Raw genomic sequence first — 23,931 nt, 5'->3', positions numbered from 1 at the left:
TTGTTCTTACCTGTTTATATCAAGCCACTGCAGACCTTCTGATCATATTAAATTCCATTCGTGGAGGTTTGATTGTTTCTTGCACACTGCCCATTTAACGTAAGACAACAAAATTGTTCAGTAAGAAAAATTCAAATGGAAAAATTCAGGCCTGTGGGGGAAGTTGGACCTTCCAAAAGGTCCAAAAACCCAGTAAAACTTGAGTAAGAACCTCAGAGTTCAGTGTATTGATTTTCTTGTGAAAGTTCCAAGAGCTGTGTTTCGTTGCAGGCTGAAACTCATCTCAACTCCTCATGACCAGCTGAGCAAGAGAGATGGGATTTGATGCTATCCAAGGTGTAATTCCACAGTTCATGTCTTTTGCTACTGCCAGCTTAATAAGTTTCTGCCCACTCCCAGCCATTCATTTCCAGCCCAGCAGCAATGCAGTGCCATCTCTTCCCTGACCGTGCGGAAAACCAGATGGCTGAAAATAACTCAGTCAAGAAAAGAAACCCTTTATTTTATTTTTTTCCTTTGAATTAGATTCATTTGAATGATGCCCATGGGCAGTCGTATTGGTACAACTGAAGGTGACATGAACTGCAGCATCAGAGGCAGCAGTGAGCACTGGAGGGTGTCCCAATGCTAAGTGATCTTGCTGTCAACAAAAATCTGCTCTGGGACCATATCCTGGATGAAGGGGTGTTTCACTAGCCACAGGATTATTTATTGAACTGCTGCTTTTCATTTATTTTATTAAGGAAGATTAACATCTTCTTGTTTGGGCAGGTTTATTTTTTTTTTTACTTGAGGAGATAAACCATCTCTGTGAGAAGTCAGTCAGCTTTGTGGACAGCCATGAATGTCAATAAAGTCTTGGCAAACACAGTAGGCATTTATTCAGCCTTGCAAATTAAAAACATTTTTCCTGCTTGTTTAGTGAAGGGAACAAAAAAAGACAAATTACATAGCGGATGAGCTCTCTTGATAGTTGGAATTCATTAAGCTGGTGGTGAAAACGCTGGGGGATTGATGGTGCAGAAAAAGAAAAGATGAAGCAGCTTTTCCCCAATAGCTGTGGTTTAAGTTCAAGTTGAAAATGACCAAAAAAAAAAAAAAATCCCTTAAAGACATCTGTAACTGACTTCACAGTCTCAGTTTCTATCTGGGTAGACAGTTCTTTTCTCACTGCAGTTAATATTAATTGGTTTTTCAGCTGACAGATAATTTTTCAGTGGTTCCTTCATCTCCATCATGCCATGGGGTGTCTGCAGCAGCTCATAAATGAGATCCACGGCGAGGCGTTAAGTAGGAAGTTCTCACAGTCCCTTCCCCTGCTACAGACAGAGCCTTTCTGCAGACTTGTCACTCTGTCATCTTCCCCTGGCTTCACATTTTATTAAAAAAAAAAAAAAATGGGGGGGAATTTAAAAAGTTACAGTAAGTTGAGCATTTTGTCAGATGTAATGTTCTCACAGGCCATTGTCTGCAAATTACGGGCTGGCTCAGTCTTTCAGATGGATCGTAAAGCTGTCCTAAGTCAAGCTCTCACAAAATCCATTTGCACGGCTCCTGTTGTGGCAGGGCACGGAAAGGAAGCTGTAGGACTTATTTTTTAATGAATTTCCTGTGCAGGATCATTAGTCCACATGGAAGTCTTTCCGAGTCGCACCCAGTGCATGTTCTCTCTGATTATCCCTGATTAATCTGATAAAGTGCCCACAGTTGTCATTTGCAGTCACAGATGGGATCACAGTTCTCAAATTATTCCAAGTGCAGAAATTCTGCAGGAATTCATCAGTGGAAGAGGGTTCCCTGATAGGTGTTTGAATGCAGCTAAACCACCTGTAAATCAGTACAGTTACTTAGCAGCAAAACAAAACCATTGTAAACTTTATTCTTGCAGTGCTTTAATTCCAGACAAAGCTTTACTCATGCAAGTCATCCCATCAATGTCAAATAAAAACATGAATTATTAAGTATTTAAGATTAGGGCTTAAGTCACTGGCATGTCATTCCCATAATTTTCTCTGGAGGATTACAGAACACTTAATTTGTAATTACAGAAACAAAAATGTAATCAAATGCTCTTCCAGCTACAGGTTTTACCAATTTACAGTGAATTCTGGGTTTGCTCTTTCTATTTCCCAAGCTCTTGCTTTTAAATGTAAAAAAATTAACTCCTCTGTTCCTCTTCTTCTTCCCAGCTCAATGAGAAAGTTGCCCTCAGTTCTTCTGATCATTAAATCTAAGAAGGATGGGGCAGTTCAAGATCTGAAAATGTCCTAAAACTTCCAGGACCTAATTAGAAGGAGGCATCTTGGAGCAGCACAATAGCTCTCTCTGTGCAGTTCATTTGTTTTTCCAATTTAGAAATGACAGTTTACAGCCCTAACGCGAGCGTGTTTCTCATTAGCCGTGTTCTAGAAAGGCACAGAGTTATTACAAGTTCTGAAAGATGCTTTCTTCAGAAGTGCAAATGATATTAAATGGCAGAACTTACTCTCTGGATAGTCAGATGGAGATGCTGTGGTCTGCACCCGTCCTAGGTCATGTGGTAAAAGGCAGAGCCATGCAGCTGGACCTCGGCTTCAAATCCATGGGTGTCATGAATGCAATGCATGGAAGAGATGCTGCAGCACGATTTAGCCTTGTCCTGGGAAGATAATGGCTGGGAAGTGTCACTGCTTTCCTTGTTTCACAGATGGATCTCAGGTTTCTTGGACTTTCTCATGAAGATTTTCTTGGAGAGGACTGTGTTAGCTGTGCTGCTGACAGATGCCCTTGTGAGAACTGTCCCCACTAACTTGATTTCTCTCCTTCAGCCATCTAGAAGTTTGGTTCCTAGTCTAAGCTGGTTGGTTTTGTTGTCCTTGTGGTAAAGGAAGAGAGAACTGCATCTTGGGAGATGATAAAGCTTTAGGAAATGATGTGATTAGTCTTTTACATGGTTTTCTGCACCCTGAAGGGAAAGAGTTTGAAAATACTTTTTTACCTGTAATCAGGACTCCACAGTTGGGTTCATCTTGGATGATGGTGTAGGGTCTGGAACTGAAGTTCTTTGAGAAGCAGCTGAGGGAGCTGGGGGGGCTCAGCCTGGAGAAGAGGAGGCTCAGGGGGGACCTTCTTGCTTTCTACAATTCCCTGACAGAAGGGGAGGAGGGTGGTGGGGTTGGTCTCTCCCAGGGAACCGGGGACAGGACAAGGGGAAATGGCCTCAAGTTGCATCAGGGGAGGCTCAGGTTGGATATTGGGAAAAATTTCTTCACTGAAAGAATCGTTAAGCACTGGAACAGGCTGCCCAGAGCAGTGGTGGAATCACCATCCCTGGAAGTTCTCAAAAAACGAGTGGACCTGGCACTTCATGACATGGTTTAGTGGGCATAGGTGGCATTAAGTCAGAGGTTGGACTTGATCATCTTAAAGGTCTTTTCCAACCTAAATTATTCTGTGGTTCTAATCTACTAAAATCAGCTTTCACAGGGCTTCCAGGAGCTGGTACAGAGCACAAAGGGTAATGAACTGCAGGGGGGAAGAATTAAGATGCTTCACTCTTCTTGAAAATACTGCAGTAAGGCAAAATCTGGGGCTTCTGCATTGCTGGAGGAAACAGTTTGGTTCTGCCCCCACTTCAAAGCAGCTTTACTGTATTGCTAGAGCACCAGTGTTTTTGTGTGCCTGCGTGGAAGATTCCCAGGCAGCTGTATGTGCTCGGGGCAGAGCCTGGGGACACACGGGCGGGAGCACAGCTCGGTCCTGCTGCTTCCTGCCTGCTCTGCTCCACACAGGCACTTTCTGGACAGAAAAGCTGCACAGTAAATCCAGTGCTGATGTGGCCTGGCACAGTGACAGCTCTTCCAGTAACTGCCCGCTCTCGGAGGCCCATCCTCCTCCGTTGGGTTGTTTTCCTTAAAACAGTGCTGTTCTACACCCGGATGGGGCACACGGCCTCTCTGTGCCTCCCTCTGCCACCAGAAACTCCGTGGTGCCTTCTCTGCTGCTGCTTGGGGGTAATTAGTTCCTGGCTGAGAGGCTGTGATGTTACCTATCGAGTGCTTCCCAGAATGTGTCACCTGAGAGCGGGGCTGTGCAGACACTCAGACTTGCTCGACATGGCCCTGCAGATGTGGTCCTTCGGATCTCAGGTTTGTTCTGCCAGCTGAGATGAGGAGCTGCAGACAGGTTATTAAAAAAAAAAAAGAAAACCAAATCTGCTTGAAAGGGAGTAAATTGTCTAGAACACACTTCAGTAGCAGATTTCCAGGAAAAAGCCCTGTGTCAGATTTCTAAGAAGTAGTACTGGCTCCAGGTGGTGAGTGCCAGGTCTGAACAATCCGTAATCAATGCAGTCCTTAGCGTTAGGTTTGGGCACACACTTTCTCCCTAATTTGCAAATCCCACCTCAGCCAGGGCTAGCAGGCAGGTGGGCAGGTTTTCAGGCTCTCTGCATGGCCTTTGAATATTAAACATTTAGACCTTAACGTGTAACTTCTGTCCCACGCTGGTACTTTGGCTGCTGCTGTTAAAATGAAGACATGGTAACATCCTGCAGGAGAACTGTCACACGTGTTTTGCCGTCACGAGAGGGAGTTTGCAGCAACACTGCCCTTGCTGGTGTGTCTGGAGGTAGCTGTGCTGTGGGCAGAGCTCAGCAGACAGAATGTGTTAATAGAAGACAGCAACACAAGTAGGAAGGCCCTTCGTTCCTTGTTTAAAGCCTTGTACATGTTGTTCAAGCTTGGCTAACAGAATTCTTCAGAGTGACACTGCTGCAAGCAATTCTCTTGCTGTTGGTAGCAATATAATAGAAAACAGAAGTGAACATTTGGTGACTCAAACCAAAATCAAGGGTAAGAATAAGAAAAAAGCATCAACTGTTTAATAGGAAAAATAAAAACCCGACATGGCTAGGTATTCTTCTGTGGCATTTCCAATTTATTGTTACAGGAATATCCTCCCAGCTAGACACAAGCTCCCTCAGGAAGCTGGTTTCATATGGTGGTTTAGATTTAACTATTCATTGTCTAGCACCATTTGAAATCAGTGTTCTTGGAGGAAGAATGCCTGCCTTCATCAGGGAAACGGATCCTCAGAAGCCTCAGAGGAAAAGAAGAGAAGGTCAGCATCTTCCTTGTGTGGTTCTGCTGTTGTAATTAGCTCCACCACCAAATGAGGTCCCTTGGGACCGTGGGGGTCTGTGGCGCAAGTGACTCTTGGGAGAGCTGTGCAGTGTGTGATTTCAAAGGCAGGAATTCTGCTGTCAGCATGTTTATGATCCTTGTGAGTGGTGAACGGCAACTTCGGAACCAGAGGAGGGCTCACGAGACAGAGACAACACAAAAAAGTGTAACACAGAATTCCAGCTCAATATTGAAGATGTTGATTTTAGTGCACCAGCTGGTGAAAACTAGCACAGCTAGTTCATATGACATGGTGAGGAATTAGGAAGGGAACTGTATGTATTCCACTTTTTTTTCAACTCAAAACATGTTTTAGCCTTACATGGGTACATCTTGGTTGGTTCATTATCAACCTTGTAAATACCTTGTACGTGTATCATACAAGACACACGATAGAATTTAAAGCAGGTGATTCTGCACTGAAGCGCTGGGAATTCTGGATGCTGTTTGCATCCCAGCTGCGTGTCTTGTGGCGTGTTTGGCAGGTGAGAATATGTTATTTATTTTGTGTGACTTTACAGTGTTCAGGTCACAGTTTCATGGCTGAATGTGCTCGCTGTAGCTGATGGAAATGGCCAGCACCAGCGACTGTGAGAATTGGACCACACTGTGGTTGGTCACGTTGGCCAAGTTTACTGAAATTTGGAGGATTTTTAAGTGCTTCAAGATGATATTTTTATAAGTATTTCACTGTATTAAAAGATGTGTGTAGCTAATGGTTGATTTTGAAAGTTTTCACTGTACCTTTGTTTTGTCATCAACATTTTAATAATGCTTTTAATGTTTGTTAGCGAATAATGCCACAGGGGTAATTAATTAACATTTTTCAAGAGTTTGGGGATTCTCCAGTGTCAAATACTATCCAGCACTTAACTCTTCGTCCTTGCAGATCTCCGTAACCCCTTTAGAGGATGACTGATTTCTTTTGGTGTTCAGAGTCAATAATATTTTCTAGCACCATTTGAAATCGGTTATAGTGATTGGGGAATTGCTCCTCGTGACTTTTTGTGCAAGAGGCTCCACAGAGAATCTTTAGTGGTATAATCTAGGGCTGAAAACAGGGAAGTGTGTTATTTTAGTGAATGGAGTTGCTGAACGCAGAAGTACTAGGAGTTTAAATTCTTGCAAGGTGGTTTTATATAGCTGGAGAATTTTCCTCAGGGATAATGCAACCTCTAATGGATGGAATATGTAAAATTTGTTAACACGAGGTCTTGGTTTAGGTCCTTTGCGTAAAGATGATGCTTGAAAATGGTTTGGAAAGCCATAAGGTGCTGAGAGGGAAGACAAAGGGAGATGATTTTCCCAGTGAGAAAAAACAGTGTGGACTTGAGATAAAAGAGGAGAAGCCCCACCCTGTTGGTTTAATGATACTGTCTGTGAAGTATGAGGAAATCTAAGGAGCAGCAGGAAGCTTTCCAATCTCCAATTCCCGTACTCTGGACATGCTGAAAGCAAGATCTCATGGAAGATCTCAGTGCCAGCCTGGGAGTTCTTGCATTCACCTCTCGTACACTCTGAGCAGTGCAAGCAATAAAAACCTGAGTCATCTTTCCAGGGGTGTTTAAGAAGTTTTACCTGAAAATTCAGCTCTTCAGTGAAACAGAACTGGCCGGAGGCAGAGTTGAAGGTGGGTCGTGTCCTCAGTTCCAGCAGGATCTCATTATCCATGAAGATAATGTCTGAGAATCTTATTTCAAACAGCTTCTCATACTGCATCCAGCTTTTTGGAAGTTAATAATACAAACCACCCTACAGCAACTCACCCTGTAGCAGGGGATATTTTCCTGGATGTCCCGGTGAATTCAGCAGTGGACTGCTTTTCCTGTTATTCCATATTCCATTATTCCAACTGGGGCATCTTGAATATTCAGAGCCATTTTTAAGGTTGTGGCTGATTGTTGGCAGAAAATTTACCTTTCTCTTGTACCCTCCATCTTTTCTTTGGTATATGAAAATGTTTTGAAAGCAGGAGGGGGACTTTGGGTAAGGGCATGGAGGGAGAGGTCAAAGGAGAATGGTTTCAGACTGACAGAGGAAAGGGTTAGATGGGATATTAGGAAGAAGTTCTTCCCTGTGAGGGTGGTGAGGCCCTGGCACAGGTTGTCCAGAAGAAGCTGTGGCTGCCCCATCCCTGGAAGTGTTCAAGGCCAGGCTGGACAGGGTTTGGAGCAACCTGTTGTGGTGGAAGGTGTCCCTGCCCATGGCAGGGGGTTGGAATGAAATGATCTTTAAGGTGATTTCGAACTCAGACTATTCTATGATTGTGGGATATGCTGCCATTGCTTTATTTCTAACTAAGATTATCACAAACTAAAAGAGACCTTAATGTAAAGAGTATGGGACCTTTTCTTGGTCTGTCACTTCCATCCATTTATGAAATCCACCCTCGTGGTCTGTCTTGTTTAAACTCTTGAGAAGTGGATAGTACTGTGTTCAGTACAAAAGACTGTAGGTTAGCCCTTCAATTAATAAAAAAATTACTAAAATACGGAAAGAGTAGACTGGCTGGCAGCGTGGGGGTTTTGCAGTGTGATGCAGAGGGGTGACACCTGCCCGCATGGATATTTTAGGAGTTTCGACAGATGTTCTCGTGGAGGTTAAAAGCTGTACAGAATGAAGTGTGTTGCATTCTGGAAATGTGACTTAAAAGTAATCATCATGTTTTAAGTACATCCCTTGCCTAAGTAGCTCCCATACAGACTGTTGCTTAAATGATTTCTCAAGTGAAGTCCTTGAACGGAGCAGATGGATCTGTTTCGAGTTTTGCTGCTTGTACTGTGTGTGTAGGATCGAAACGTCTGGACTCAGGGAAACCTGTTAGCACAAAAACTAATCTTAAGGTAAGAATCAGTTACAAAGTGATCATACAAAACCAGGTGAAGATTAACGACGTTCTGATTATCTATGTTGAAAGGTAAGAGGGTTTTAACCTGCAGTAATTTCTTCTGTCTGCTCCATACAGTGAGAAAAAACAGCTGCCAAGTGCTTGGATCTCGTGAAAGTAATTTCAGACATGAGCACTGTTGCTGGTGTACCCATGTGCAATCACACAGGATTGTGTCCTGTTCCATGTTGGATCTTCCCTACAGCAACAGGGAAAGAATGGATGAAAGAAGGAAGAAAAACGCTTGATGAAAAGAGAAACATTTCAGTGTCAAATAGATATATGGATGAGAAAGAAGCATATGAGTTTGTTTTTTTCCTTTTTTTTTTTGATGCTGTTTGCTCTCAACTCTTGGCCTTCTAAAAAAGTCAACCTACTAGAAGACAGTCTTCCCTGTCACACAGATTTAGATGCAAAATGGTGCTTACAAAGCCTGCACCAGTCTCAAAACACCTCTCCAGTACCACAGTGTATAATTTAAACTATTTGTTTGCAAGTCTGCTCCATCCTACTGTTGGATACCCTGCAACAATTGCACGATGTAACGTGCAGGGGGGATTCCTTGATGGCCAGCAAAGTTTGTCCAGCTGCTGGTGTTCTGGAATGCTGTTAAAATGAAATAAATGCTTGGACTGAGCCAGAAACAGCACTGCAAGTCAGCTGTTCTTCCCCCAAACAAACTTTCACTTCTGGACTAATACAAAAGGTGCTGGTTGGTGGGATGAGAGGGAGGGAACCCTGAAGTCTCTTGGGAATTTTTCAATGCAAAAATATTTCAAAAGTGTCCTAGAGTGTACACTTTTTCTGTTAATGAGTCATGAAACCATTTTACTACATAGAGCCTAAATTTTGATTGTTACATTAATTTGTCTGAAACTTTGGTGATCTTGCACCCCAATCTCAAAATGTCTGGCTTCTACATAAGGGTGTTCTGTGAAATCCGTCGTATGTTGGGAATCTGGGGGGCAAATACCTTGTCTCACCTTGAGTAGGAGCTTGAGATGATGGTGGAGAATTGCTTTGTTTCCACAACAAATAAATTGAGGGTCAGAACTGTAATTTTCATCATAATATGTATAATTTTCAACACGGATGAAACATGCAGGCATAAGATGCTTATGAAAGAGTGGAACAGCAAACAAGACAACATGGTGATATTTTACAAGATGCTTCCTGATTTCTTCCAAGCCAGTTTGAGAATCAGTAACCAAAAATAACCTGCTTGTGTGGGATCTGCCATGTCCTTAGCGCACATTTCCAGTGCCATAATGGACAGCAGAGGTATGAGGAGAATAAATTTGGGGATTGTGGGTTTTACTGGGGGCTGGTCAAGTCCTGCAGGGACCTTCTCTAAGTATGAAACAGCAGAGGCTTGTGTTGGCAGAGCTTTGCTGTGCAGTAAAATGGGCTGTTAGAGCTCACAGCAGTTTAAAGGTGCCAGGAGAGCGAATTCTTACTTGTTTGGGTAATCCTAACAAAAACAGTGTTAGAATTTCTAGTCATCTCTGGTAAATCGGATCCAGTGAGGACAATGAAGCAAACTCCAGAGAAGCAGCCTGAATTAAGCTGCCTGTGGCGAGAGGTTCTCACTTCACAGGTGTCACTCAGGACAGATCTGCTCTCCGCAGAGAGCTCTCCTAGTTTGTGACAACAATCCATCCCACTGGTGGATTCTCTTCTCCAGCTGTGCCTGTCAGATTCTGCAGGTGCATCTCCCCTTGAAACATCCAGAGCTTTTGGGTTCTGGGCTTAAAAACATGGAGCAGCTCCGTGCTCCCACCTCTGCTGTTGAGCAGGCAAGAGGATTTTCTGTGTGTTTGTACTGGTCAGTGTAGTAGTTACAGACCTTGGGTCAGAAGATGTTCCCATTCAGCTCCTTGAAATAAGAGGCAACAATTTGTTTTCCTTATGTCATTCTCACTCTTTACTTGCTTTCCAACAATTTTCCAATAGCATCCATGGAGAGATGTGTGGCTGCCTGCTCTGCTGCCTGAATTGCTGGGTATTTAAGTTACCTTACATGCAGCTTCTGTCTGTGCTGCCTTCTCAGCATTGTGTCTGTCTCTTCCTGACGATTCTTCTCTAGAGAACCTGCTTTGGCAGCAGATGAGTTGTCTTCAGTCCTTGGGAGTCATTTTCTCCTTGTCAAAGAAGTTTTTTAATGTCAACTTGACATTAAGAGGAGAGGTAAGGCTTAGGATCACAAGGATATTTGAGTTCAGTATTTTGGTGCTAGCAGTGTTCATGGAATCGTGGAATGGTTTGGGTTGGAAGGGACCTTAAACACCATCTCATTCCAACCCCTCTGCCATGGATAAGGACACCTTCCATTAGACCAGGTTGCTCCTAGCCCTGTCCAACCTGGCCTTGAAGATGGAGCATCCACAGCTTCTCTGGGCAATCTGTGCCAGAGCATCACCACCCTCACAGCCGAGAATGATTCACATTCTGCTGCAGAGGAGAGGTTTTCTTGGGCTCTACTTTCCAAAGCAGTTAACGTGTCAAGCCCTGCACATCTCTGGTTGGATTCCAGTCTGTAAAGCCCGACACTGACACTCATTTGGAGCAGCACAGCCTGGGATGAAGTGGTTGGGATGTCCAAGAACTGTGGGGGGGAGCCAGCTATGGTGCAGTTTCCCAAGCAGTGCATGGCAGTGCAGAGCATGGACATCACCAGGGAATGTAAGGCATTTCTTTCAACTTCATTTCTCCAAATGCTACTTTTCGTACTACTGTAAAGTTACTGCATGTGGTGGCGTTAACTTGTAATCATTTCAGGGAAGATACAGCCAAAAAAAAGAGAAAAAATCCCAGTGGGATTTACTTATAATTAGTGATTTTACTTGGCAAATACTCAAATGCCACTGTGCAGGATAAAATCCCAAAACAGATTGGCAGCTGTAAAAGCCGTAAGCACAGGTGATTTTCTCCATTAGATTTTGCCATTATTTAATCTTCAGTCTTGCCTGTCCTTACTGTGGAACAGACTGGAAGGAGAACGGCTTGATAGTCCCCCAAGTAGTTCTTCATTACTAGAAATGCCTTGCGGTGATGGCGTTGCCAGCTGAAAGGTGCCAAAATCCTTTATAGATCAGAACCTGCTCAAAAATCACATCTGGGAGAGCTTAAGCTTCTCACAAAATTCGTGGAAATTATCACGGACTTCCAGGCTTTCAAGTAAGTTGTCGTGTAAAGACTCTCTGCTACGTTTCCAGTGTGAGAACTGAAATCAAAACTGAAGCGTTTGAAAAAAAAAAAAAGAGAAAAGACCTCCAGCACAAGTAAATTTTCAGATTTCACTATGCAGATAAAAATTCCAGTTGGAGAACTTCAGAGCGAAACAATGGTGTAAAAAACCCCCACTTTTTAGTTGAGATTAGCCTGGAAATTTTAAGACACTCATGAATAATTTATAAACCAGCCTTCCCACGGATGAGCAGCAGGACCGGAGCGTGGCTACGTTTGTCACCGTATTGAGATGTTTTCTGGCAGTGGGGGAATTTTTATGGTGTTCTTGCTCATAATGGAGTTCTTGCTTAGCTTTTAATGTCCCAAAATGTAAACAGATCTGAGGAAGCGGATCGTTAAAAACGTTTAGAAAGGGCGAGTGAAAAAGCGAAGTACTTGTGCCCTGCGTTCCAAGCAAAGCCTATAAATCAACGGCGTCAGAATGAGGCTGCCAGCCCAGAAATGGCATCGGGAGGAATAGTCAAAAGATTGCAATTTTTTTTTTAAAAACCGTGGCAAAAGAACGGAGGGAAGAACCCAAGAGGTTTGAGAACCTGTCCTGTGCTCCGTTTTCAATTTTAATGCTCTGCTTTAACAAATTCAAAATTTGAATCCAATCTGGTTTTGGGTGTTTGGCTCCACGGTCCTGGGACCAGTGGACAGCTCTGGGACCAGTGGACTTCAGTGCCTGGTGCTCCTGCATTAGGAAGGGCTGGGAATGCTTAAATCCACGCAGAGGTTTTATGCGTAGGAGTAGCTCAAAAAAAAAAAAAAAAAGGGGAAAAGCAGTTTTCATTTGGTTTTGAATCCACAAGCTGTTTTCTAAACTAAGTTTGGTTTTCCAATGTTTGAGCCTTCAAGAGTCACTTCAATAACCCATCGCTGTCTCCTGGGAGCAAAGCCGGGGATCATTTGGGGTGTGGAGGGAGGGTGGAAGTGCCAACCCTTGGAAAGTGCTGGTGCTCGTGCCCCCAGCGAGGTGCTCCTTGGCTCCCCTCTCCCTTCCCGAGCCAGCCCACCAGATGTGAGATGCTGCCTTTGGCCCGGGAAGCAGCGGGAGCTGCGTGGTTTTGCTTCGTCGGGAGAGGCCGTGGGTGGAGAGGAGCTGGCAGGGATCCCAGGAGCCGTTGGGAAGAGGCTGCTCGCGGGGGAGAGTGAACTCACCACCCACTTCGGATGAAATCATGGAGTAAAAGGCTGGTGAGGAGATCTAAAAAAAGGGAGGACGGGAGAGGAAGGATGCTCGACCAGGGAGGAGGGCAGTTCCTGTGCTGGTGGGTTCAAGGAGGATCTGGTTCTCACAGGGGTCACTTGTAACAGATACAGAACTGGTGTAAGGGGAGGAATTTGTCGCAGGAAGGTTTGCTCCATTAGCATAGAAAAGTAGAACTTTGATACGTGACCCGTTTGATGGAAATTTATTAATATGCATCTGGATGGAGGAGTGATTGCTCCCAGGCAAGCTGCTGCTTTCCCAGTCTAACCTCTAACCAAGCTGGGACCAAGGAGGATGTGTTCCTGGAGCAAGGAGAAATAGGAGCTCTCCTCTGGAGCTGGCTGGTTTAAAACAGTGTTTTCAAGGGCTGCTGGCAAATAAAGTTTACAATGCCACTTTCCTTACCCAACAAGTGGGTCACCTTGCTGTTCCCAGCTGGATGGGCACATTGTCTTGTCCTTACTGTGCAAACCAACAAGAAAAAAGTCCAACGTGACTTCCTGTTGCACTCTGAGACTGAACATCACCCAGTGTGAACTCATTGGATTTTTTCCCCTCATATTTATCTGATTTGTGATAAATTACACCACTCACGAGAGTAGCTGTTTAAATCCAGTGAGAAGACCTTCAGTGTCTGTGTTTTCCACCTGGATTTCTTTCCAAGCTGCCTCACTGCAGCTCATCCCACATCATTTCTGGAGAGCTCAGGCAGGAGAGGAGCCAGCTGAAGGAAAGGACGTGGTCCCCAGAGTGCATCAGCATGAGGTTTGGTCCAGTGCACCCTCTGAAGGCAGCTTGAATCTTCTGATAGGTTTTGCTGGATCCTTTTTTGCTCCTGGAAACACAGTTCAGGGCAAAACCATCATGGTCTGACTTTGAGGAATGGGATTCTCAGCGCTTCCCTGTCTGCTCCAGCGAGCGGAAAGTGATGTGTAAAACTCGTTCACCCCCATCAACTCCAGTGGGTGCAAACTTGTAATCGTTTCAGGGAAGATACAGCCAAAAAAAGAGAGAAAAAACATTTCCCTAGCTCATTTTCATTTCCCAGAAAACCAGATGGATGAATCATTACAACAGCAGCTATGACAAGGGACCAGACAACAGACTGAGCCCGAAGCCCAGCCCAGTCGAGGCAAGATGAAAAACTGTCCAAGGATTTACCAACCCTCCCTCCCACATGTGTTTAAAGGAGCAAGACTCTAGAATTAAGGCATGTGGATTTTAACTTTCCTCTTGTGTCCTGCATGGCAGCAAGAGCAACTATTGCAGAGACCACAGTAACAAATCCAGTAGTACATCCACAGTGGGATCCAGTGCAGAAATGTGACGGTGTGGTCATTAGAGAATCACAAAAATAGAATCATAGAGTGGTTTGGGTTGGAAGGGACCTTAAAGATCCTCTAGTTCTAATCCACCTGCCATGGGCAGGGACAACTGCCACTAGACCAGGTTGCTCCAAGGCATGTCCAGCCTGGCCTTGAACACTTCCAGGGATGGGGCAACCACAGCTGCCCTGGGTAACCTGTGCCAGGGCCTCACCACCCTCACAGGGAAGAATTTCTTCCTCATATGTAGTCTGACCCTGCCCTCTGCCAATTTGAAGCCATTCCCCCTTGTCCTGTCACTCCAGGCCTTTGTCCAAAGTCCTCCTCTGGCTCTCTTGGAACCCTTTTAGGCACTGGAAGGGGCTCTGAGGTCTTCCCAGAGCTTTCTCTTCTCCAGGCTGAACAACCATAACTCTAGCAGTCTGCCTCTATGGCAGAAGTTCTCCAGCTCTAAGAGCATCTCCAAGGCCTATTCTGGTCTTGCTCCAACAAATCCACATTCTTCTCATGTTGGGGACCCCAGAGCTGGACGTGGCACTGCAGGTGGGGCCTCACCAGGGCAGAGCAGAGGGACAGAATCACCTCCCTTGACCTGCTGGTAATTTTTCTTTTGGTTCAGCCCAGGACATGATTGCTGGGTCAGTGTAGCTTCTAATCCACCAACACCCCTGAGCACTTTGCCCCCGGGCTCCTCTGCATCCATTCTCCACCCATCCTGTACTTGGAGTTTCCCAAGCACAACATGAAGCTCCTTAGACCAGAGCGAGCAGCCTCCCTGCTTTTTCTGTGGATACGTGCCAGGCTTTGCTGGGAGAGTTATTTGCAAGATACGTAGACGCGCTCTTAATATAGTAGAGCGTAAAACTATGCGTAAAACCCATCAAAATAACAGCAGAAGTGACAAGGTTGAGAAAGCATTTAAAAGTTAGGAGACGCCTGCCTTCAGGCTGCCCACGGAGCCCCCACGGGTGCGTGTGCTGTGCTCCATCCTTAATTACACCACTGGGGGGTTATTTTTTTCCAGAGGACGCTGCCCCGCTCCCTGCACACGATGGTGGTACTCACTTGCTGAAGAGCCATATAGGGTTGGGTTTTTTTTTTCCTTCATCCTCATCTCTGCAGCATCCGAGTGCTTTGGCTGAAGGAGTTGCTGTGATGACATCTTTTCTTTTTTTTTTTTTTCTTGGTGAGGCTGTATTGTGATTTCTGCTTTACAAACAAAGAACCAGAGCACAAAGAAACGAAGGTCAAAGAATCTATTAATTTTCAGTGCCCAATTTGAAGTAGCCAGTGCAAGATATTCAGGACTCTCTGTTCAAAGCGCAGATTCCTCTCATGCCTTTCTTTGTTTTCCTCCAACCCCCTGCTTCGTTCCTTGCCCTCTTCCAACTTCTGCCTCTTGGGCACTCTAATTATGATTTTTAAATTCAAATGCTGCTCTTAGCTTTCGAGTGTTTTGATCGCTGGCTGAAAAGCTATAGCTGAGCTCCACTCCGCAATAAATGTTCCCTTTCTCTGCAAGGTAAACAAGGTCACTGCAGGTAAAAAGCCACAGGTCTGGGAGGAAATAACAGGACATCATTCAAGCCGAGGTACTCGTGAGTGATGTGGAGATCTCTTCACCTCTCCTACTCTCCATGGCTTCCATGGAACCCATCGCGGAGCAAGGACAGCACAGAGAAGCTGCATCTCTAAGAGAAAAACCTGGGGTTTACCTCAGGTGCTCAGGGCTTGGGTCCATCGTTGCTTTAGCAGAGGCAGCTATGGAAGAACTTTTTTTAGGGAAGCAGAGAGCAGACCCATGGGAGGGGTGGGGGGGCAGAGGGAAGCCAGTGGTACTGAGCGTGTTGTTTGTTGTGTTGGGAATAGATTGTACTTGTGGGACTTGGTGAAATGCCAGGAAAACCCTGAGGGTGAGGCTGCAGCGCTCCTCGTGAGATGTTCCAGCCCCTGGAGCCCTTGGGAACAGCAGTGCCGAACACTGTGTGCTCTCAGCTGCCCCAGGCACAGCCACATCCATCCGCACAAGGACACGTGTCCTGGGCTCCCTCCAGGCAGGAGCTCCCGGAACATCCACCTTTTATTTCTGCCTGCACAGTCCTCTGGCCAGGCAGGTTTTGGGTGACTGTGTCCTGTGTCCCATGTCGGAAAATACCCTCTGGCCTCAGCACCTGGTGCTTGGCTTTGGCAGAAGGAGGCAGTGGGACAGTGATGGGAGGATTTTTGAGGCCGTGTTATCCCGTGGCAGGTGAAGCTGGAAAGGATCTATCCCAAGTGTAGGACAGGAGCTGAGGACATGAGCACAGCACCAGTGAGCTGAGACCTCAGAAGGCCCCTGGGGTGTGGGATTAAGTAGGAGGGAGCTGAGAAAGACTTAGGGGCAGGAGGAAAGGTAATTAACCACAGACCAATGCCTGGATGGCTCCAAAAGGGACCTAGCACTCATCTGTCCAGGCATTTCCCGCTGCCACAGGGGATTCCGGTGCTCCTTCTTGCTGCTTCCTTCACCTCTGTAGCTCTGCATCACTGTTGCTGTTGGAAACACCATTGTTTCATAAGCAGGAGAGCTTAGGGCTGCAGAGACAGCACGAAACCAGCTCGAGGACACTCGGAAGCAGGAAGACCAGTTATTTTTAATCAAACTTGCATAGAAATGTTGGGTCTGAGGAACATCTCAGGTCCAGCCTCCCATCCAAGGAGTGCAGCCAGGCTGTCAGCCAAGGTCTACCCGAGCCCTAAATCCCCTAAGTGTAGGGGGCACAGCTCAGGGGTCTCTGTCCCAAGGCACCCCTGTCTCGCAACGAGAGACTTTCCTACATCCAACATGAGCCTGCCAAGCCCCAGTTTGCCCCTGGTGCCTTTTGTTACAGCCCTGCATGACAGAGAGGAGTTTTGTTGTGTCTCTACAACCACCTTTCATGTGTCTGTAGCCAGCTCTTAGTCAGCAGCAGCTCCTCGGGGTTGTGCAGGGCTTTCTCCCTGCGATTTGCACAATTTGCTCATAGTGAAAGCACAGAAACCCACCCTCAAACCCTGCTCTGCTCCCCCCCCAAAACCAGGGCAGCAGCCAGAGCATCCGTGGGCACACCTGTGGGTGATGAGTCAACCACCACCAGCATCTCCCACGGGACTCAGCCCTGTCTCCCACGCTGATGGCTTTCTGTGCACGGGGAGGAGTCCAGACAGCAGCTTCCAACTCCCTCCAGGGCAGATACCTCCAGACTGCAGAACTGGGGAGACATGAAGCCCTGGAGGACTAAACTAGCCCAGGTTCCCTTGCAGACCCAACCCCATCCAGCAGAGAAAGTCCAGAGCATCATATCCTGCCCTCTCGGCTGGATCTGAAGGGGGCGGCACCAGGGCTGGACCAGGAAAAGGAGCTGGACACACCACTCATGTTCTCCTTGCTAGAAATCATCCTACGTCCTAGTTCGTGAGGATGAAGCTGTAAATCAGCCGGAACAATTTCAGAGTCATCACCATTGACACCGGGGGAAAGAGTTGTCTGGGAGGAGAGATAACGGAGTGCGTTGGTGGTCCTTCCTCATCCTCTTCCTCCGTGCTTCATGCTAGTGATGTAATTAGAGTTTGGGAGGTTTTTTTCACTTTTAATTTCACAATGAATATGAGCAAGGCGAGCCCAGATGCAAATGGGAACCGAGGCCCTTCTGCAGAGACCCCAGGGGAGGCTCCGACTGTCCCACACTGAGTCACCTCCAGCCCCCGGGAACCCCGTGCAGGGCCCGGGAGGGGACGGAGGGGTGACAAGGCAGAGCTGCCTACTGAAAAAAAAGTCCCCAGTTTCTCGGTTTGGTAAGGAGAGGAAAATAAAAGTTAATGCTGCGACCTAGTGGAGAAAAATCAGCTGTGCAGGTACGCGGGCAGAGCTAATCCAGGCATTGGGAAAAGCAGAAGGTTGTGGAATTTGTGCCTGGTGGAGGCTGGACTGCAGCGAGCTTATTTTTACAGGATTCCAAACGTGAGAGCAGGTTCTGTAACAAATACAGGTTTCTAGAAGGTGCTCAGCTTAGCCCTAAATGATCTGGGAGCTGGACCTAGATGGTCTTTAAGGTCCCTTCCAACCTGAATCGTTCTATGATTCTACATTTCTATATTCTCATGAAAGGGCTGAAAACATCCCCCGTGGCCCACGTTAAACCTGCCACAGCACCATTGTGGCTGTGGATAAAGGTGTGCTGCCAGCAGTGTGCGCTTGGGATTGGATCTGTGCTCCCAGCTATTCCATTCCAGCCCCAGAAGGAACTGGAATTGGAGCAGAGCCTGTTTGCTGGGCAAAAATAAGGGGGAAAAAGTTATCGGCGAGGGTGAGATGAATTTCCTGGTGCCTGCAGGTGTTTAAACCGGAGCTTGACATGGTCTGGGACTAGATCCAAGGCTGAAGCACCTGGACCCAGGAAGTGGAAAATCCCCAGGTTCTGGGTCATTAATCACCCAAATGGGAATTATGAACACTACCCGAGGTAAGGGCTACTCTAAGTGAGTGGCAGCCAGGGCAGGGAGAACATGTGAGCACAGGAATACTGTGCGCAGGCCCGGGGTCCATGCTGCAAAAAGGGGGCTGGAAAACAGGAAGGATTTCAAAGGAGAGCCCCAAGTGTGAGGAAAAGTTGGAAAAAACTTTTCAGAGGGGTAAAGCTGAGCTCAGTGTGTAACCCAAGAGAGGAGGGTCGATCTCTGCCCACCACCAACACCCTCCATGTCCAAGGGACCCCAGTCCTTGGTTCCTTTGGTGGGTGACCTGGAGAGCATCCAGTGACTAAACCCCCCTGCTGAGACCCTGCAGGAGTTTGTACATCCAGGAGGATTTGACACATGGGAAGGAACAGGGGAAGCTCCCTAGAAGTGCCTGTGGCACAGCCTTCTGCTTGGTCAGCATCTCCCTCGTGCCGAGGGCACTGCAGAACCGAGACGCCTGTGGGATTAAATAACAGCTGAGCTGGGGATTTACAGACCCACATTTTGGCTTTGGGTGCTGCAGTTGGCACCAATATCCCTAAATTCCCCCTCCACTTCTCCAGGGCTTCATGGACTCACAGGCAGCAGGTCTTTTAGATCCAGTGGTCAAAGCCACCTTGTGCAAGTGGCATCAGCTCAGTTAAATCACAGCTACTGACTTCTGTTCCTTCTGAACACGGAGGAGACAAGGGGTAGGCTTGATCCCACTGTCTTGTGTGCTCAACCTGGATCAGGGAATGGGTGGCAGCCCTTAAACCTGGTACCCAGAGGTTATGGCATCTTACCCTGCTTGCCCCATATGTCCTGTCTCCAAATCTGTGCTGTGCTAAACCTCCCCCACACTGCTGCTGCCCTCCAGCTTGGGGCTGTCATCAGTGGGGCACACTCAGATCATTTAAAATAGCCAAGCACTGCGCAGAGAAGGAAGCAGGGAAAGAGAATGGAGGAGTACAGACCAGAGTAGCAGCAGGAGGGAAATGAGGAGGAGGAGAGATGTGGCTCTGGGGGAGCAGAGAGGAACACACCAGCTCGAGGCAGCTGCGAGGAGCCCGACAGCTGGAAGCCAAAAATAACCCTCAATGGTGAATCAATTTGCTCCAAGGAATGGGTGAATCGGGGGAAGCAGGAACAAGGGAGAGAGGATGGGGCAGGAAAATCCACAGAGCAATGAATCACCTCGCCCAAAAAGCCCCTTTTCCCGAAACAAGGCAGTGATGAAGCAGAAAAACAAGCAGAGACAGAAACAATCAATTACGAGGCGAAGGGAAGCTGTCCCCGATGAATAAATGCACAGGAGTGGCCAACAAAAGGCAGGGAGTCGGTTGGTAGATGGATAAATCACCAGGGAGCAAGTCATGGCTGTGAGAGGCACCTGGATCCACGAACGTGTCCACCAAGCAGAGGTGCTGCGGGGCTGCCATGGGGACATGGAGCATCTGGAGATGCTCCCTCCAGGTCTGGGTGCCAGTCCCCACGTGTTGGGAGGACAAGGAGTTTCAGGGAAGGGAAGGGGGGCTGCAAGTGTTGAGCTGGGCAGAGGAGGTGATGTTGGGCACTGCCATGTGATGGGTGGTGAGTCCCATGGACCAGGATACGAAGCCCCCTTAGCTCCAAACCACATTTTTAGGGCATGGGATGAGGCATGTGTGGAGCATCACAGACTAAATAGACATTGGGATCATGATTTGGATCAGGGAACAACCTTGGAGGATGGATAAAATACAAGAGAAAGTACATTCAAAGGTCTTTGAGGAGCAGTTTAGCTGTTATGGATGTGATATATAATAGATAGTGATGAGGAGAGCCTAGAAAAATTGTGGAGAGAATCAGGTTTCTTGAGGAAAGTGCTCCATGCACAGAAGGTTTGGGATTAATAAAATCTTTAGAGAGACATTGAAGAGATTTCATCTTGCAGAAAGCACAGATGTGTTATTAGGACATGGCTACTTTTGGCCACTGTAGGAGAGATGCTGTGTAGAGGAGCCAAAAGAGCAATGAACCATGATTTGAGAGTGAGGTTTTGTGTGTTTTATCAAAAAAGAAGGAATTCGATGATGCTTTCTCCCAATTGACTGCTCCAGCCACTAGACTGGAGTCCAGTTCTCTCTTCTTCATCCTCACCCAGGTCCATGATGCTGCTTTTAGGAAAAGGATGAGGGGCATAAATGGTTGCAGGACTTTGGAGGGGGGCTCATATGTGTGTGGGAAGGGGTCACAACTCCCATTGGCTGCCCCCACCCTGTCCAGCTCCTCTCCAAATCAGCATTTCCCAGTTCACCCTCCCAAGGGACATGAGCATTCCAGGACTGTGCTGAGGAAGAGACTGTCCAGGAACAGGCATAGACAGAGAAACTAAGATTGTCTGTGTGCACACAGAATCTTTCGTGTCAAACTCTACACAACTCAGTGGGGTTGGAGATGCCCCCACTCCCCATCCATGGGGCTTGCAGTGAGGGCTCCAAGCCCAAGGGCCACGTCTCCACAGGTCAAAGGGAAGAGCAGTCATCCCTGCGGATGCAGGAGCTGTGCCGCAGCCGTCCCTCCTGTTGATGTGAGGCCGCGTCGTCACTAGAGGGAAGCAGAACCATGTGCACGGGGCTGGTCTGGCACTGCTGGCATCACCAGAGCTGCTCTGGGCCGGCAGAGGCACTTGCCCAGAGCAGCTTTGAGCTGGAGAAAGGGGACACCTTCCTCACCCTGGGCTGGACAGAGCTCCAGCGAAGGGTGGAAGGTGAAAGCCACAGGGGGAAAGGGAGTAGCCGAAGTGATGCTGGGCCACATCAGCTGGTTATTACTCTCCAAGGGCACATCTGGATCCCGCGTCCCCTCTCTGCAGTGGCTCTCACTGCTGGGGAGCTGACACTGGGGGCTGCAGTGGGGTTCAAGGACACCCCATAGAGCAGGATTGTGGCCAGCAGGGCTGTCTGGGGACTTTGGGCACTGTTGTCTCTGCTGAGGAGATGGCACCGCTCCTGGGGACAGTGGGGAGAGCTTGTCACTCTGCCACCACCCTGCCTGGAGCATGACCATCCTGAGATGGGTTTACTGGAGGGTCTGGGGAGTGGGGGCAAGGGTAGGGGAGGCACGAGGTGGCAGGAAGGAGTCAGGTCCCAAACTGCCCTGGGAGGGATGAGCTGCCCACGGTGTCTGTGCTCGGTGTTGGCGGTGCTGCCGGTCTGTGCACGCCGGGGAATGTGCAGGACATGCTCATGGAAACCACACCACCCACAGAGGAGGCTGGCCTCCAAAACCAGCTGCTCTGGGACCTGGAAGTTTTCTTCCTTATGAAGATCAGCAGCCAAAATAGTCATTTCCCCCTTCGTCCCCAGAGATGTGGAGGATTCCCCTTCTCTCCCTGTGCACTGGGCTTGGCTGCACTCACACCCTGAGCTCTCCTGTGGGGCTGCCTTGGCCACAGCCACCTTCAGCCCACCCACATCTCTGGGGAAAACTTCCCCCAAGCATTTGTCAGCTGCAGATCAGGATAATTTCCCGGCATATTTGGAAGTAAATGCATCCTGTAAATTTCTTCCATTTTGTACTAAGAGGGTTTTTGACACAAAGTCAACCTATTCACCAGCAGCTGGCAGGAGTTTAGTTCAGTAACAAATCTTGCTGCCAGAGCCCTGCCCGTGTCAGTACAAGCCTCAGTCATTGTGGTTCTCCCTCTGCAGGTCATGGAGCTGGGAAATGCCAGGACTTGCTGCTTTGGCCAGCACAAGGCTGTATCTCTCTGCCAACCTGACAGAATAGAGGTGGACTTGCTGTTTTTCTCACTGCCATCTCTCCTGCAGAAAAATTTCAGGGCATTTTGGTCGCTTGACCATGCCAGTTGTGGAAAATTGCACTGATCCCTCCTCAGGAAACAGGGCAGAAGGATACATGTGGTACCTCTGGGTTTTCTGGGGGAAGGTGGGATGTCAGGAGAAGACACAAGCTGACAATACCAGCTTAGGTGATCAGAAATGATGTTTCTCAGGTAGCGGAAGGAGCCTTCCTCTGGTCCCAGCACATCACACAGCAGCCTTTGCCCAGGGCTGTGTAAGCCATGGGGCAGATGCAGCTGTGGATGAAATTTAAGGGTATGTCCATGAGGAGCCACCAGCGAGATCATTCCCATGCACCATTCCCAATGTGCCAGGTTAAGTACTTGATGGAAACCTTGCAGCAACAAAAACCTTAATTCTGCCATGCTGTGAAATCATAGAATCACAGACTGGTTTGGGTTGGGAGGGATCCTAAAGTTCCAACCAGTTCCGATTAGTTCCATCTAGTGCCAAGCCCTCTGCCATGGGCAAGGACACCTTCCACTGGACCAGGTTGCCCATAAATAGTTGTGGTTTGGGGTTTTATACCTCCAGATGTTTCTCTTGCTGGTTAGTTTTTGCTCAGCTCGTTTATTAGGTGCAAGGAATGAAGTGGAGCTGTTCAGTGCTGGATTTTTGTTATCCTTGAGCTGAAAGTGGTGATGCCCCAGGTGGAGAGAGCTAGAAAACAGTCTAGGCTGTTCTAGCCCAAGGTGGTAAATTTGCACAGAGACACTCAAACTAGTCCTTTCTGGTGGCACTTTCAAATGTGTGGCCAAAGCAGAGGCAGTTGGGAGAGCAGTTAAGCATGGAGGGGAAGGAATATCAGCAGGAAAGAGAGGGTGATAGGAGGTTCATAGTACCTCAAACATCATCACAACGAGGAAATACCTGCTATTAATTGCTGTTTTGGAAGAAGGAGATAAAATATTAGCTGGTGTTGGATCTTGAGCTCAACAGCTAAAAGTTACTGCCAGCAGGAGTAATTTGGGTGAGGAAGGAGAGACATGAAGGCAAAATGACTTGCCCAGGAGGACAGAGAGAAGGCAAAAAAAGTGACTGCTGAATAAAATAGTGTTGTATTTTGTTTCTGAGAAGTGGAGGTCCCTGGAACTCCTGGGGGGGATTATTGTCCACTGGAGCAGCAACAGGCACAAAAAAGGATGTGATATTACGATGACCCAGTGGCAACTGCGAAGTGAAGAACAAGAAGTGCTAATGAACGCCTTGTTTTTGAAAGGAGCTTTCTTTACTCCCCATCACTGAGAACTTCCTGCAGCAAAAACAAGTGCAGCTGCTTTCTTTTTCTTTTCCTTTTTTTTCCCCCCACCCTTTCATATTTGCTCTTTGAGAACGAGCTGGTAAAAAGCTGGTTCTGGGCACCCTGTATACTGAAAAACTCCTGTGGCAGGGGCTGCTTCAGCCAGGCCCAAGTCACCAGCCAAACCAAACCCCTGAAGTCCAAATCAAGGCCTAGAAAGGCCAAATCAGTGCTTATGGTTTCTATGGAATGTCAAATCCCACACTGTGGAAATCAATGCCGTGTTATGCCATGACTATGGATACCTTCAGCACCACAGCTGGCTTCATGTCCCCTGGTGGATGGAGCTCTCAGGAAGGGTTAAACCAGCCTCTAATTGGTCCTAAAAGCCAGGAAGACCCCGCTTATACACTGGCCACGTCACTGGCCACTTCCAGAAACCACTGTGGGGTCCAGAGGGTGCAATGCTGAACATCCACAGCCTGCCTGGGACAAAACTCAAGGGCAGGCATCCATCCTGCCCTTCTTCTCTGCCAGGTCCTGATAAAGGAGGCAAAGGGTATTTCTGGC

General features: G+C 47.4%; 1 long non-coding RNA gene and 1 pseudogene across 3 annotated transcripts in view; both read left to right on the top strand.

Annotated features, from left to right (window-relative positions):
• LOC108493868 overlaps positions 1-4,004 on the top strand; it is an 83,002-nt gene extending 78,998 nt beyond the window's left edge. For 2 of the 3 annotated variants that reach the window (XR_001873631.1, XR_001873629.1), the window contains one exon: positions 271-1,170. This is a non-coding gene — a long non-coding RNA (uncharacterized LOC108493868). Of the gene's footprint in view, positions 1-270; positions 1,171-2,189 lie in introns of those variants that run through there. The other variant, XR_001873630.1, reaches the window with a different exon arrangement.
• A 3,932-nt stretch (positions 4,005-7,936) lies between these two features.
• LOC108493839 overlaps positions 7,937-23,931 on the top strand; it is a 32,992-nt pseudogene continuing 16,997 nt past the window's right edge.

This window comes from Lepidothrix coronata, unplaced genomic scaffold, assembly GCF_001604755.1.
Source record: "Lepidothrix coronata isolate B3197 unplaced genomic scaffold, Lepidothrix_coronata-1.0 Scaffold20, whole genome shotgun sequence".
Lineage (NCBI taxonomy): Eukaryota > Metazoa > Chordata > Aves > Passeriformes > Pipridae > Lepidothrix > Lepidothrix coronata.
Note: the sequence above shows the minus strand (reverse complement) of the source record. Positions and strands in the feature narration are given on the sequence as shown.